General features: G+C 44.2%; 1 protein-coding gene across 4 annotated transcripts in view; it reads left to right on the top strand.

The window, feature by feature from the left end:
* The window catches only part of LDLRAD4 (low density lipoprotein receptor class A domain containing 4), a 771,753-nt gene that overhangs the window by 235,874 nt on the left and 518,573 nt on the right, over positions 1 to 17,306 (top strand). The gene's annotated exons all lie outside the window — the stretch shown is intronic.

The raw sequence follows: 17,306 nt of genomic DNA, 5'->3' as shown, positions 1-17,306 counted from the left end.
ATTCTTGTTAGCTTTAAAGTGTTTGTGGTTCTGCCCCAACCCTCCTGTGTTAAGTGGAGGGCTTTCAGGAAGATGCCCTCCCCTCGAGGTGTGAACTTTCTGTCCTGGGCCTGGGAAAGTTTGAGAAGTGTACCTGGTGGACTTGTGTCAGCACGTTAAAAAGGAAGTATGCCAAACAGGAAAGAGCAGAGGAAAAGCAGACGGGCCTGTGCGATTGTTTTCTGTCGCGGAGACGTAAAACCTGTGAGAAACTAATTGGTTAAGAGCTCTACTGCTAACCCAAGGGTTGGTGGTTCAAATCTACCAGCTGCTCCTTGGAAACCCTATGGGGCAGTCCTCCTCTGTCCTGTAGGGTCGCTATGAGTCAGAATCGACTCGATGACATCGGATTTGGTTTTTATTGCTGTTTTTTAACCTTGATATTTCATTACGAAAACATGAAAAAACAACTTATTATTGGGAGACTGAGCCTTTTCCTTTGTCTGTTTTCTCTTCTGCTCTTCTACCACATTTCCTACCAAATGCCTGGCCCACCCACTTCCCCAATTCTGTATCCTTCCCCTGTCTCTATCTGTTGCTAATTTTAGCTGGCATGGAATGATTTTTTTTAAATAATTTATTTTTGTTGAGAATAGACACAGCAAAACATACACCAGTTCAACCATTTCTACGTGTACAATTCAGTAACATGGATTATATGGTTCAAGTTGTACAAACATTCTTACCCTCTTTTTCTGAATTATTTTCTCCCATTAACAGAAACTCACAGCCCACTAAGTTTCCTATGTAATCTTTTGAGTTGCTATTGTCAGTTTGATCCCATGTAGACAGACCTTAAAAGAGCACAGTGCTCGATCAGACGTTAAGCTAAACCTACTGTTCGGTTTTAAGATGACTTCAGGGTTTTTTTTTGTTTTAAGGTTTAAATATTATCTCTGGGCTGGAATGATTTTGACCTTTTAATTTTTACTTATTGAGAACTTTTTCTATTTTAAGTCAAGACAAATCAGCTGAGGAACCCTGAGATGAAATTAGGCCAAACAAGAACTGGAGGAGGACAGGTTCTGGCGTATTCTTGAAGACCTGACTTCATTGTAATGGCATCTGTTTCCTTAGCACTTGCCAGATGCCAGGCACTGCCCTGCACGCTGTGTGTGCCCTCTCACCAATGCCAGATACTGCCGTGCACGCTGTGTGTGCTCTCTCACCAACGCCAGGCACTACCCTGTACACTGTGTGTGCTTTCTCACCAGTGCCAGGCACTGCCCTGCACACTGTATGTGCTCTCTCACCAATGCCAGACACCGCGCTGCACACTGTGGGTGCTCTCTCACTTACTCCAGGCACTGCCCTGCATGCTGTGTGTGCTCTTTTACCAATGCCAGGCACTGCCCTGCAAGCTGTGTGTGCTCTCTCACTAGTGCCAGGCACTGCCCTGCATGCTGTGTGTGCTCTTTTTACCAGTGCCAGGCACTGCCCTGCATGCTGTGTATGCTCTCTCACTAGTCACAGGCACTGCCCTGCATGCTGTGTGTGCTCTTTTACCAATGCCAGGCACTGCCCTGCAAGCTGTGTGTGCTCTCTCACTAGTGCCAGGCACTGCCCTGCATGCTGTGTGTGCTCTTTTTACCAGTGCCAGGCACTGCCCTGCATGCTGTGTGTGCTCTCTCACTAGTCACAGGCACTGCCCTGCAAGCTGTGTGTGCTCTCTCACCAACGCCAGGCACTGCCCTGCAAGCTGTGTGTGCTCTCTCACCAACGCCAGGCACTGCCCTGTATGCTGTGTGTGCTTTCTCACTTATGCAGGTGTGGTGGTTAAGATTGTTTGTCAACTTGGCTGGGCCATGATTCTCAGTGTTTTGGCAGTTGTATAATGTTGTGATCACTTCCCTGTTGAAATGTGATATGTGATCACCTCCACGATGGAATCCACTGAGTGGTACTAGTGGGGCAGGGCCTGTGGTGGCTCACTGCTTTCTCAGCCTTCATCTCTTCACCATCTGTTGCCTACTTCTTGCTCGCATTGCCAAGGTTTTTGGCCTGTTCCAGATCCTGCAGCTGCCTCTTGTCATCTGATCTCCGGTTTTGGGGACTTGAGCTAGCAGCTTACCTGCTGATCTTGGAATTCATCGATCTTCACAACCTGTGAACAAGAGTCCTGATCTCTAACCTGCCAGTCTCAGGTTTGCCAGCCCCTTTAAGCTTCGTGAACCAGGAGAAGCCTCGAGGTCTTGCCTGCTGATCTTGGGATTTGTCAACCTTCACAGCTTGTGAGTGGAGCCCTGCTCACCAACCTGCCGATCTTGGGTTCACCAGCCCCTGTGGCTACGTGAATCAGGAGATGCCTCTGTCCTGATTTACAGACTTGTGACGTTCCAGCCCTTACAATTGTGTGAGCCGTTTCCTTGATATAAATCTCTCTATATATGCTTTTTTTTTTTTTTATGCTTTACTGGTTCATATATGCTTTACTGTTTTTGCTCCTCTAGAGAACCCAGTCTAAGAGACCCAGGCACTGTCCTGCATGCTGTGTGTGCTTTCTCACTAATGCCAGGTACTGCCCTACACACTGTATGTATATTCTCACTAAGCCTCACATGCCCTGTGGGGCAGGTGCAGTCATTGCATCCATTTCAAAGATGAGAAGTTAAGGCCTGGGGAATTAAGTAACTGCCGAAGGCACAGCTTAGAATGAGGGTCATTGGGTTTGAGCGAAGATTATCTGACTTAGATGCTGGCTCTTGCCTTGGCCTTGTGTGTTATAGCCCTAGTTGGAATCTGTGTGTGGTGTGATGGATTGCTTTTGTGTGGCCTTTCTAGCCATGTTCTTGTAACTCCCATCCAAGTGATTGGGTGGGACTGTGCACATAAGCCAATTGTGGCCCACCAAGGAGAGTGGTCAGTTTTGCCATAAAAGAGAGCCAATTCCAGAGCAGAGAGAGGATCCCACTACTACCAAGGAAGAACAGCCAGGAGCAGACAGCACGTCTTTTGGACTCGTGATCCCAGTGCTGAGAAGTTTCTGGAACCAAGAGACAGAGAGAGAGAAAGAGAGAGAGAGGAAGAGAGAGAGAGCTCTTGAAAAGTGGTGGCAGAGAAATGACGATAGGACACGGCAGGAGATGGTATGGTAGGCTTCCTGGCCCGCAGAGCGAGAAAGCTGAGTGCCTTTGGGCAGGAGGCTTACTGGCAGAGTGGGGTGCCTATGGGCAATTACTGGCAGAGCTAAAAGAGCTTTGTAACACTTGCCTGAGCAGGGCAGAGAGGCCAAGGGGCCAGAGGGAGGTGTGCCTGCGGCATGGCTGAGAAGAGGCTGTCCTGATGGAGGACCTGTATTCTGAGTGTTCCTGAACATGAATTGTAACTGTTACTTCCCTAATAGACCCCATAATCATAAGCGTTGTCTATGAGTTCTGTGTGGCCATTGCAGTGAATTATCTAACCCAGTAGAGAAGTAGAAAGTGCCGTGGGAGGGAGGATTGGTGTCAGAATTGGTAAAGGTGGCAGAGAGAGGAGGCACGTCAGACCTCCACCCCACAGGAATCAGCCTTGGGCTGTTGATCTTGATTTTCTTTTCCCCTTGTGAATTTAGGAGGAGGTCAGATGCTGCCCCACGCCATTTTTACAGTGTATCAGGATGGCAGAGGTGGACATGCTGTTGCGCCAGCCCAGCTAGCACTTGCCAAGTACAGCCTGCGGCACAGCTACTGGGCTTCCATGTCCAGTGAGCTGAAGCCAGCTGGGGGAGGTGACTCTGTGAGGCTCAGTGCAACCGGCCCTGAGAAGCTGTCCATTTGTGAAGAGATGGATACATAGACAGATGCTGATACAAGGATGGCCCCAGGGGCAAACACTTCTCCTTGATCATTTCTGTCTCCCTGGTACTTAGCACAGGCACCCACAGCTGCCCGCAGATTGCAGCTAAAGGACAGGTTGAGGGCCGTGGATGCAGGGCCAGGTCAGCCACGGGGGCAGGACAGGTTGAAGCTGCCTGACGGGAATGGTGGCTTGCTGTACTGAACCAGAGGAGTAGCAGGCAGCATGGGGGGTATAATTAGAGAGGAGCAAGGGCTGTGAGGGCAGAATGAGGAGCAAGACTCTCACCAAAGAGTCTGTGGCTCTCTCCCTTTTTTGCCATGCTTGGACCCGTAGTGTTACCTCCTTTTTCTTTGCCTCCCATGCCTATTCAAGCTGGTTTTATCTAAAGAAAAGAGGGGCACTGGGCATGGATTGTCTCTAGGACCAGCTGTGCTGCTGCCTGGCCAGGAGACAGTGCCTCGGTGTCTGTGGTGTACTCAGATGGAACCCGGCACACCATGCACTCTGACCCTGTCTGTGCATGTTGGTGTTGCAGGCATGGCCCAGCTTGGGCCTGGGGAAGTGGAAACCAAGTTCAGTGTCTCCCAATTTTTTCATGGCAGTGGTGATAGTTGTATGCTGTGCCTAACTTCCTGGAGCCCTCTTCTGAGCCATCCACCTCCGGGCTGTCCTGGAAGGTTTGAGCCCTGGCCTGGTGGAGACCCTGTTTTGGCCCAGTCTCCGCTCCATTACTGGAGTCACCTTCCATGAGACACATCCACCCTGAGCTCAGGCCTCTCATCCAGGAAAGAAGGGACAGGACAGATGAGACCTGTGGCATGTTCTCCTAAGTCATGTGAGTCAATAATTTCAGACTTGCTGGTTCATTAGGGGCAGTTATCTCATTTGCTTATTTTGGATGAAGTCTTTGTCCAACTTGGAGTAGAGCCTCAGACTGTTAACTCTTCAGGCTTTACCAAGGGCAGTATTTTCCAAGGTGACATTTTGGTTAAGAACTAGGCTGCTAACCAAAAGGTCGCCAATTCGAATCCACTAGCCACTCCTTGAAAACCCTATGGGGCAGTTCTACTCTGTCCTGTAGGGCTGCTATGATTTGGAATTGACTTGATGGCGGTGGTTTATTTTTTTAATTTATTTTTTTTAATGTAAGTGCTGCTTTTTCCTGTTTGCGCTTTGTGTGTGTGTGTTTGAGTCAAATGTTTTAAATTTTGCTCCTGCTTCTTGAGCCAGTATCCTCAGGGCTGAATAAATATGTGGGGTCCGTTGAACCACCCAGGCTATGAGGCTTCTAGGTTGTGTTATGAAACTTACAAATTATTTCATATCCCTGAATCACAGCAATGAAAGGCAGCATGGAGAACATGTAGCCCTTCCATCTCTGGTAAGCCCACTTCTCTGATGTACTCTGGCCCATGTTTGAACCCTCGAATGTTTCCTGAACTGCATGTGTTTGTATTTATAGTGTACGTTTACGAAAGCTGCCATCTGCTGAGTGCAATTAAGTTTTGATTCCCCAGTGACTCTTATGAGCACTGCATTTCATATGCATTTTCGTGAACAAGTGGTAAAGCAAACGTATTCCACAACTTATTTGGTTAGGTTTTGTAGGTCCTTGTTTTTTAAAATTGTCCCTTCCTGTGGGATTCTTTTCCGTTTGATGTGCTTTATTTCCTTAGTAACTATTGTGCTGTTATGGAGGAACTTAATGACATTTTTCAAGTGCAATATTCAATTATTTCCTGGTTAGTCCTGTCCATATCCCCACCCTACCTCTCTCCCTTCTTCCCTCTCTTCAGTAACCACATATTTTTGTGCACCTCCCAGCAGGCAGTCCTCAAGTGCTGAGGAGAAATGATGAGCCATTCCCTGTTCTTGTCCCCGTTCTTGTTCAGTGGGAGAGATGGGCACTGAACAATCATAGACCCCTCCATACAGTTGCAACTACAGGAAGTGCTACGAAGCAGACTAGGGGCTGTGAGGGAGTGTAATGGGGTGCTAGTTTAGATTAGGGGGACCATCAAGGAAGCATCTCTGGGGATAGTCATATGAGCTGAGATTGAAATGCTGAGGGGCAAATTGCAAGCAAGAGCCATCTCCTAGTTAGAAGACATGAAGGACAAACTAAAGTGACAGTGTTTGTTCAGCTTCTCTGCCTTTTTAGTTCTAAATGTTGTTTACTCTGCAGATGTCCAGATTAGCTCTGCTGGTTCTTGGTGGGTTAATTAACTATGAAAGCAAGCAAGTGTTGACCGCCTCTATGGCCCAGCTGGCTAGCACCCACCTCCTCACTCCCTGTCTTTTGTTCATTCAGAAAAAGTATACTGAGCCCCAGTGAGTCCTGGGCACAGTTCTCGAAGGCCAAGCTCCAACACTGAACAGAAGGGAGACTCGAACTTCTGTGACCCCTGACCTCTCTATTGTACATTTCTAGAAAAAAATATCTGCCTTGTTAGTGGTTAGGAAGAAAACATTTTATGGCAGTATGGTTTCTTTCTTTCTTCCTTTCCTTCTTTCCTGACTCCCGCCTGCCCTTCCTTTTTTCCCTTTGCATATTTTCTCCGTTTATTTTACTTTTAAATTTTATCTTGGTAAAACATGTATAACACAAAATTTGACATTTTAACCACCATTTTTAAGTGTAGAATGTATTGACATTAATTAGATTCACCATGATGTGCAACTGTCACCACTATCTATATCCAAAACTCGTCATCCCCCAAACAGAAGCTTAGTACACCTTAAGCAATATCTTCCTATTCTCTCCTTCCCTCCAGTAACCTTTTGTCTCTACGGGTTTGCCTATTCTAAACCCACTGCTGTCAAGTCAATTCTGACTCATAGTGACCCTGTAGGACAGAGTAGAACTGCCATAGGATTTCCAAGGCAGTAAATCTTTATGGAAGCAGACTGCCACATCCTTCTCCCAGGAACCGCTGGTGGATTTGAACCTTCTACCTCTCGGTTAGCAGCCAACCACTTTAACCACTGAACAACCAAGGCACCCTTTGCCTATTTGAGATACCTCTTATAAGTGGGATCATACAATATTTGTCCTTTTATGACTGGCTTACTTCACTCAGCATATTGTTCTCAAGGTTCATCCATGTTATAGAATATATCAGGACTTCATTTCTCTTTATGGATGAATAATATCCTATTGCATGCATGTAACACATTTTGTTTATTCATTCATATGTTGATGGACACTTGAATTATTTCCACCTTTGGCTATTGTGAATACTGCTGCAGTGAACATTGGTGTACATGTATCTGTTTGAGTCTTTGAGTCCTTTTAAGTCTTTTAGGTATATACCTAGGAGTGGAATTATGGGGTCATATGGTAATTCTATGTTTACGGTTTCATGTTAACTTTTTGCATATAAGGAGGCTCAGATTGTATGTAGGAATATGCAAATTACCCATTAATGAGGTAACACAGTTTGTGTCCCTTCTGCCTTTGTATCCTAAAAATTCTAGGGAAGACCAATCTTCTCTGGTCTCTAAACTTTAGACTTTAAAATGAGCTATAACATTCAACAAATGTTACCATGCCTCTCTTTTAGAAGAACTAAGTTTAAGGATTGGTGATTGTAATAAAGACTATACAAAAAAATTTCTAAGTTTGTTTTTCCTTCTATTTCTATCCATTTTTATCCCAATCCTTCCCACAGCCATTTGAAATGTGATGTGTATAACTCAATTTTTTAAAAAGTGATGTAGCATACTTTTGCAGTGAAACAAAATGAAATAAAACCCCCACAGTAAAACAAGAACAGTAATAACAGCCTCACCATACTTCAGCTTCTCTGAGTTCAGTGAGACAATTAACTGGTCTTCCTTGTAGGCATATGGATATTATCTTATCACTGACAGCATTGTACTTCAAGATACATCTCGAAATGTTCTTTTCAACAATGAATGGGATGCTGTTCCTCTTCAATTTGTCTGGTTCTGTGTCATCTTGGCTGGACCATGATTCTCAGTGGTTTGGCAGTTATGATATAATTTGGCAGTCATATGATGTTGTGATCACTTCAGTGATGAGATTTTATATAATGTGATCACCTCCATGATGGGATCTCCTGTGAGGAGCCAATTAGTTGAAAGGGAATTTCCTTGAGCATGCGGCCTGCATTGAATATAAGTGGACATTCTGGCAAGGCTCGTGGGCTTTTGCTTGCTCTGGATCCTGTAGGTGGCTCCTGTTTATCTGACCTGCAGTTCTTGGGACTTGAGCTAGCTGCTTACTTGAGATCTTGCCTGCCGATCTTGGAATTTGTCCATCTTTGCAGCTTGTGAGCAACAGCCCTGCTCTCTGACCTGCTGCTCTTGGGTTCACCAGCCCTTGCAGCTATGTGAATCAGGAAAAGCCTCTCTCCTGACCCACAGACTTGGGATGTTCCAGCCTCTACAACTGCATGAGCCATTTCCTTGATATAAATCTCTCTCTATATTTATTTATATGCTTTACTGGTCTTGCTTCTCTAGAGAACCCAGCCTAAGACATTTGGTACTGAGAGTAATTCTAGAGAAAATTGTAAGGATGAGTTTTCTAAATTGGTTCTCAAGTCTGGTTAATCTTAAAGATGTTGATGACTCCGCTTCCAGTAGTAAAGAGAGCACTGCTAATCCGTGACGTGAGAGGCAATACAAATATGCAAAATATCACCACCAATAGATCAGGTGTTGATGAGAGGTGAGGATCTGGGTGACTGCATGTGTGATACCTTTCAACAGTTTTGTCATAATGAGAAGTGTAAGGAAGCTAGTTGGTTAGTCCTACTTCTGCTAGACAAAGTGGTGAAAGAAAGAGATGTGCTCAGGGCTTCAGAGTTACAGCTCAAGTGCTGCATAAATGACCTCAAAGTTTCCACTTGTGCCTTGAAAGAAACCCTTATTTTTTTGTAGTAACAGAGCCGATATTGCCGAAGACCAAACCCAGAGTCTTATTGTAAGAGTGGCTGAATTACAATGCCAACTCCATTGCCGACCTCTAGAGGTGTCTGAAGTTAAAGTGAGGGCACTAATTGGGAAGAAATGGGATCCTGAACCTTGAGATGGGGATATATTGGCAGATAATCAGGAAGCTGGAGATCCGAGCCCCTAAATTCCACTGAATCACTCCTGCCAACATAATCTGCCCTTTCGCTTCCATCTGAAGAGATTACTCTATGTTTGCCTGTAAACCACCCTCCCGAGTAAAACCATTAGCCCCTCCACCCCCATCTAATGATATTAACCCAGCCGTGTCTAAAGAGCCTTTGTCCGAGTCATTCCCTGGGGCATCACCTATGGAAGATGCTTTACAAAACAATGCTGAATATTCTCAAAATACTTCCCCTACACTGATTTTGGCTTCTAGACCTATAACTAGACTTAAGTCCTGGTGAGCTCCAAAAGGTGAGGTACAAAGTGTGATCCAGGAGGAGGTATGCTACACTCCAAAAGAGCTGCTTGACTTTCCTAATATGTACAAACAGAAACCTGGGGAATATGTGTGGGAATGGCTATTAAGGGTGTGGGACAGTTGTGCAAGGAACATAAAGATGGATCAGTCTGAGCTTATTGATATGGCCCACTAAGCATTCTTCATTTAATGTAGCTCGAGAAGTTAGGAAAGGATCTAATAGTTTATTTGGTTGGGTCGCTGAAGCATGGGTTACATGGTGGATTACACTAAATCAAGTTGAAGTACCAGACCTTCCTGACAAATGGAGTAAGGGCTATTATGGCAGGAAAAGCCAGGTGGAGGCCATTAGAACTGCCCCTATCTAGGAGAATGCTAAACCAAAAGCAATACCGCATTACTGGAGGGATTACAGGGATTACTGCCACCATCAAGGACTTAAACTATGCAGGGGTGGTGATTCCCATCGCATTCCCATTCAACTCACCTATTTGGCCTGTGCAAAAAAAGGTGGATCTTGGAGAATGACAGTGTATTATCGAAAACATAACCAGGTGGTGACTCCAATTGCAGCTGCTGTTCCAGATGTAGTTTCATTGCTTGAGCAAATTAATCCATCTCCTGGTACCTGGTCTGCAGCTATTGATCTAGCCAATGCCTTTTCCTTGATTCTGGTTTTGAAGGATCACCAGAAGCAGTTTGCCTTCAGCTGGCAAGGCCAGCAATACACCTTCAGTTGCTTACTTCAGGGCTACATCAGCTCTCCAACCCTATGTTGTAATTTTGTCCACAGGGACCTTGGTCGCCTTTCCCTTCCACAAGACGTCACACTGGTCCATTACACTGATGACGTTATGCTGATTGGACCTAGTAAGGAAAAAGTGTCAATGACTCTGGACTTACTGGTTAAACATTTGTATGCTAAAAAAAAAAAAAATGCTAGAGGGTGGGAAATTGCTACAAAAATTCAGGTACCTTCCACCTCAGTGAAGTTTCTAGGGGTCCAGTAGCATGGGGCGTGTCGAGATATTCCTTCTAAAGTGAAGGATAATTTATTGTGCCCCTCTCACAACTAAAAAGGAGGCACAATGCCTAGTGAGCCTCTTTGGAATTTGGCCTTCTTGAATAGATGTCTTCTTGTCTTTCACTATATCAGGGAAGTTTTCTGCCAGCAAATCTTGAACAGTTCTTTCTGTATTTTCTGTTATCCCCCCCATTCTGGTACTGCAGTCACTCATAGATTTTCCCTTGTGATAGTGTCCCTCATAATTCTTAGAGTTTCTTCTTTTTTTTTTTTAATTTTTTTCCTGATTTTTCCTCAAATAAATTGGTGCCAAGGAATTTATCTTCAGTCCCACTAATTGTGATTTCCATTGCCTCTATTTTGCTTCTGTGACCTTCTATCGAGTTGTGTCATTCTAAAATTTTATTGTTAATCTTTTGGATCTCTAGTTGCTGTCTTTGTATTGCTTCTAGCAGCATGTTAAATTTATTGTTCTGTTCTTGTATTGTTTTCCTGAATTCCTCTATTGCTTTGTCTGTGTGTTCCTTGGCTTGGTCTGAGTTTTGCCTAATATCCTTCCTGATCTCTTGAAGATCCCTCTGTGTTAATTTTTTTGAACTCTGTCTCTGGTAATTCCGAGGCCTTATCTTCCTCTGGAAGGTTTTCTGGTTCTTTATTTTGATTGCTTGCCAGAGCCATCTTGACCTGCTTCTCTTTATGTGATTTGATATTGACTGTTGTCTCTGAGCCATCAATATTTATTTATTGTATGTGTGTTTATTGTGTTCTAGCTTGTTTTGATATTCCCACATAGCCTGGGCACGTTAACTACTTTGGTTAATGGCATCTTTGAAGCTCTCGCATCCTGTCTCCAGGTGGTTAGAGCAGCTACTAGGTGTGTGAACCCAGGAGTCTGTTCACTTTTCTTGTGTGGATGAGGTGGAAGTGTCCAGGTCAGCCGTCTCTCAGTATGTGGTGCAGACTCTTCCCTACAGTCCTAGATGGGCAGGGCTTAGTAGGCGTGTTCAGAGCAGGCACAGGTATCTGGCTGCAGTAGGGGGGTATGTGCTGAGCAAAGCAATGGGCAAGGTCCTTGGGCACCCAGTGCTGTTGGCTGTAGGGACTGGGAGTCACCACTTATTCTCAGACCGCTGTAGTGGGTGGCTAGATGGCTTGAGTGATACCGCCAGCCCTCAGGCCCCTTATGTGGTGGGTAAGATCCCTGCTTAATGGGCAGAGTGGTGTCAAATGTTATGAATCTGTAACTCCCCCTTGGCTGCTGCAGTTGAAAATAGGCTTCAGGTGTATGCCCTGATGTTTTATGCTAATGAGGGCATGCGGAGTTGAATTGGCCTGCACAGGTCTACTTGGGTGAAGGGCACTACAAGTGCCTAGGCAAAGGGGAAGTACCTTCCCTGAGTTCCTGGCTTAGGGGGTGTGATGGGTTTTTTTTGTCTTTTTTTTTTAATACCACAAGACCGATTTGGGCGTGGACAGCCCTGAGTTCTGGCTTAGGAGGCATGGCAGTTGTTGAACACTGCTGGGCTGGTGTCAGAGCAGAGCAGGGTGGGGGGGTGGGTGAAAGGAAAGAGGCAAGTCTCTGCTGTAAAAGTCCTGGAGGTGGAGGGGTTATTTTGACCCCATGTAGTAGGTTTTTTAGTAGGTTAGATGCTTGCACTTAACTTCAGCAGATCCAGCACTGCATTCACCTGGCTCCAGAGGCTTGTGCAGACTCTCCACCACCTGGACTCTTCCGACATGGTAAGACGCATCCCGAACTACTGTTCACCTCAGCCCGTGTGTGCTGGCCAATCCAGCCAGCAGGGTGCTGGGAACCTCATGACTGGCACTCCTTCGCTGTTTCTGAACTGTCTCTCCTTCCCACTGCCACTCAGTTCGACTTCTCAGTTTTATGTTTGATGATCAGGGCTCCTGGCTTGTCATATATAATCAGTTTACTTGTCTTTTCGGGTCTTTGTTGTAAGAGGGACGACAGGAGGCTTCTGACTATTTCTCCATCTTGGCCCCAACTCCCCTTCTTTGGATTTTAGAAGCAGCAAATTCGTCATTTGGGTGTGCTACTCCAGCCTATTTTTCAAGTGACTTGAAAAGCTGCTAGTTTTGAGTAGGACCCAGAACAAGAGAAGCCTCTGCAACAGGTTCAGGGTGCCTTGCAATGCTCTCTGCTACTTGGGCCATATTATCTGGCTGATCCAGTGGAGCTTGAAGTGTCAGTGGCAGACAGAGATGCTGTTTGGACTCTCTGGCAGTCTCCTGTTGGTGAATCTCAGCACAGACCCTTAGGATTTTGGAGCAAAGCCCTGCCATCCTCTGCAGATAGCTACTCTCCTTTTGAGAAACCAATTTTGGCTTGTTACTGGGCCTTGGTAGAGACTGAATGCTTAAACATGGACCACCACATCACCATGCGGCCTGAGCTACCCATCATGAACTCGGTGTTGTCTGACTCACAGAGTCATAAAGATGGACGTGCACAGCAGCACTCCATCATTAAATGGAGGTGGTATATTTGAGATCAGGTCAGAACATGACCTGAAGGCAGAAGTAAGTTATATGAGAAAGTGGCCCAAATACTCACAGTCTCTACTTCTGTCACATTACCTTCCCTCTCCCAGTCTGCACCTATGGCCTCATGGGGAGTTCCTTATGTTCAGTTGCATGAGGAAGAGAAAACGTGTGCCTGGTTTACAGGTGGTTCTGTGCGATATGCAGGCACCACTTGAAAGTGGACAGCTACAGCACTGCGGTCCCTTTCTGGAATCTTCAATCAGCAAGAAAGCAAAGCCGGGAGCATAGCGCGTCCTTTGGACTTGGGGTTCCTGTGCTGAGAGGTTCCTAGCCCAGGGGAAGATTGATGACAAGGACCTGCTTTCAAAGCTGACAGAGAAAGCCTTCTTCTGGAACTGGTGCCCTAAATTTGGACTTCTAGCCTTCTAGACTGTGAGAGAATAAACTTCTCTTTGTTTAAGCCATCCACTTGTGGTATTTCTGTTATACTAGCACTTAGATAACTGAGACATTTCGATTCAAAGTAGCCAATACCAGTCCATTTCAGCTCACTAATGCCGATGATATCTGTCATCAAGTATTCCATTTCATTTTGACAGGTTCTAGTTTTCCTAGATTCATACTTCGTACATTCCATGTTCCCATTATTAGTGGGTCTTTTTAGATGTTTCTTATCATTTTGAGTCACGCCATTGGTGAAAAACAAGGCTCCAGGAATTCACAGAATACTAGTTGAGATTTTTCAACAAACAGATGTAATGCTGGAGGCGCTCACTTGTTTATGCCAAAAAAATTTGGAAGACAGCTACCTGACCAATCGAGTGGAAGAGATCCATATTTGTGCACACTCCAAATAAAGGTGATCCAGCAGAATGCAGAAATTATCAAACAATATCATTAATATCACATGCCAGTAAAATTTTGCTGAAGATAGCTGAAAAAATTTTCAGCAACAACAGAAGGTTTACATACAGAGGGAAAAAAAAAAAAAGACTCTATGATGGTTACCAAGGATGTGAGGTTGAAGGAGGGGAAATTACCAAAGAGAAGTAGATACGAGTTAATATTAGTGAAGGGAAAGGCAATACACAATAGGGGAAAATTCAGCACAACATGACCAAGGCAAAAGAAGACACTGAGAGGAGCGCCGGATTAAAGGCCAACAATGATAACTAATATAGCATAGACAATCCTGCAACAATAGAATCAACAAACAGTAGTCTTTGAATTGATAGATAGATGGATAGATAGATTAGATAGATGATAGATAAGATAGATAGATGATAGATAGATAGATATGCCAAGAGGTAAGAGAGGGGGTAAGGGAACACACCCACCGGCAGATACAGTTCAGCGGAGGTAGAAATTTGTAAATACATGACTGTAGGTACTCCTTATATATTAACATAGACAATAGAGCACACATGTGGCACAGGCAGGGAAACCTCTTAGATACAACTAAACACCTCCCTGGATGAAGTTCCCAAGCTTGAAAGCAAAGGACCATAGACTCAGGTGACATCTATGTCAATTGGCACAACATAGTTCTTAAAGACAATGTTCTACATCCTACTTGGGTGAGTAGCATCTGGGGTCTTAAAAGCTTGTGTCAGTCTCTTCCAGTCTGGAGCAAAGGAGAGGGAAAACAACTAAAGCCCCAAGGGAGCAATTAGTCCAAAGGACTAACGGATCACATAAACCACAGCTTACATAACCCTGAGACCAGGTGACCTAGGTGGTGTCTGGCTACTGCTGCTGACCTTATTGACTGGGATTACAACAGAGGGTCCCGGATAGAGCAGGAGAAAAATGTAGAACAAATGATCAGATTCACAGAAAAGACCAGACTTAGTGCTCTGAAGGAGACTGGAGAAAACACCGAGACTATGGGCCCAGGAAACCCTTCTAACTCAGACTTGAAGCCATTCTTGAAGTTCCTCTTTCAGCCAAAGATTAGGCAGGCCTATAAGACAATTGTGGTGTTCGTGAAGAATATTGAATATACCATGGACTGCCAAAAGAACAAACAAATCCATTTTAGGAGAAGTGCAACCAGAATGCTCCTCAGAAGTAAGGATGGCAAGATTGCGTCGTACATACTTTGGACATGTCGTCAGGAGGGATCAGTCACTGGAGAAGTACATCATGCTTTGTAGAGTACGGGGTCAGCGGAAAAGAGGAAGACCCTTGACAAAGTGGATTGACACAGCCGCTGCAACAATGAGCTCAAGCATAACAACGATTGTAAGGATGGCGCAGGATCAGGCAGTGTTTTGTTCTGTTGTGCATAGGGTTCCTATGAGTTGGAACCGACTCGATGGCACCTAACAACAACAACAACATAAGACAAACAATAACACACACGAGGAATGTGTTTCTCAGATCGATCAAGTATACTAGATCAAATGGGCAACGCCTGCCCAGAAACAAAGATGAGAAGGTAGAAGGGGACAGAAAAACTGGAGGACCCATTAACAACCTTTGTTATGCAGATGACACAACCTTGCTTGCTGAAAGCGAAGAGAGCTCGAAGCTCTTACTGATGAAGGTCAGAGACTGCAGACTTCATTATGGATTACACCTCAACATAAAGAAAACAAAAATCCTCCTAACTCTACCAATAAGCAACATCATGATAAACAGAGAAAAGATTGAAGTTGTCAAGAAATTCATTTTACTTGGATCACAATCAACGCCCAAGGAAGCAGTAGTCAAGAAATCAAATGATATATTGCAGGAGGCAAATCTGCTGCAAAAGACCTTTTTAAAGACTGGAAGGACCCCGGTGGTCATGCCCCCCAGGCCTTCTGTTGGCCCAGGACAGGAACCATTCCCGAAGCCAACTCTTCAGACATGGATTGGACTGGACAATGGGTTGGGGAGGGATGCTGGTGAGGAGTGAGCTTCTTGGATCAGGTGGACACTTGAGACTATGTTGGCGTCTCCTGCCTGGAGAGGAGATGAGAGGGTGGAGGGCGTTAGAAGCTGGCGAAATGGACACGAAAAGAGAGAGTGGAGGGAGAGCACGGGTTGCCTCATTGGGGGAGAGTAATTGGGAGTGTGTAGCAAGGTGTATATGGGTTTTGTGTGAGAGACTGACTTGATTTGTAAACTTTCACTTAAAGCACAATAAAAATTATTAAAAAAAAAAAAAAGACCTCTTTAAAGTGTTAAAAAGAAAAGATGTCACGTTGAGGACTAAGGTGCACCTGACCCAAGCCATGGTATTTTCAATTGCCTTATATGCATGTGGAAGCTGAATAATGAATATGGAAGACCAAAGAAGAACTGATGCCTTTGAATTATGGTGTTAGTGAATAATACTGAGTATACCATGGACTGCCAGAAGAACAAATAAATCTGTCTTGGAAGAAGCATAGCCCAAATGCTCCTTAGAAGCCAGAATGGTCAGACTTCATCTCACTTACTTTGGACATTTTATCAGGAGGGACCAATCCCTGGAGAAGGACATCATGCTTAGTAAAGTAGAGGGTCAGCAAAAAAGAGGAAGACACTCAGTGGGATGGTTTGATGCAGTGGCTGCAGCAATGCTTTCAAACTAGCAAAGATTGTGAGGATGGTACAGGACCGGGCAGTGTTTCATCTGTTATATATAAAGTCTCTACGAGTCAGAACTGACTCAATGGCACCTAACAACAAGAAGTCAGACAAAGAGCAAATTAAGTCAGGGTTTTAGTGCTGATGGTTTTCATTCATCAGGCGAGTTAAATTTCGTTTCCTAAAACTGGTAAGCATAATGCCCATGATAAGTTTACTTCAAAAATTGGTTTAGGACTTTGGAATGCTCATACTGTGTGTGTATTGGTAATTTTTGATAATGTTTAAATTCAGAGAAAAAATGTTTTCTCACATTTTCAAGCCCTTCAAAGCTACTATTTGCCTAAACAATTGATTTTTTAAATTAATGTCAATTTTTTACCTATTAATTAAACTTAAGGACTCCTACTGGGCCTCACCTTATGACGTGAGATTGTTACTGCAGATACATGATAGCATACAGTTGAAATTCTTAATGTAATTACAGTGCTCCATTAATTCATAAGGTCTTCCTTGTAATTAGCCTGTATTAGTGGTGTTTTACTTTGTTACCTTGTATTTACGGAAACAAGACTAAAACATAAGCAGTCCTATTTTTCTTCATAGAGAGATTCTGCTGTGTTTTCTTAAGTTCATTTTCTTTAGCTTGATGGCAAAAAGGAAGAATAAGTTTACATTTTTCTAAGAATTGGTTATAAATTGATTAGGATTAAATAGTAATAATGGGGGAAAAAGGTTTCTTTTCCCCAGTATTGAAAATTCATATTCAGAATTCTTTTTGAAAATCTGGTCCTTTGGGCTTCTAACACTTTCATTGTTCGTGCTGGTTCTTGCATAGTAAAACAGCATTGAAAATATTTGAAAAATGTTTTGTAAAATGCTTTTATTTTTATGTAATATATATGGAGCAGTTTAAAGATAAAGCCTTATTAATAAAACATTAGTATGGGCCTTTGTTTCCCTCCTAAGAGTCATTTTTTAAAACTGTTC

Source organism: Elephas maximus, chromosome 11 (genome assembly GCF_024166365.1).
Source record: "Elephas maximus indicus isolate mEleMax1 chromosome 11, mEleMax1 primary haplotype, whole genome shotgun sequence".
In the NCBI taxonomy this organism is placed as follows: domain Eukaryota; kingdom Metazoa; phylum Chordata; class Mammalia; order Proboscidea; family Elephantidae; genus Elephas; species Elephas maximus.
Note: the sequence above shows the minus strand (reverse complement) of the source record. Positions and strands in the feature narration are given on the sequence as shown.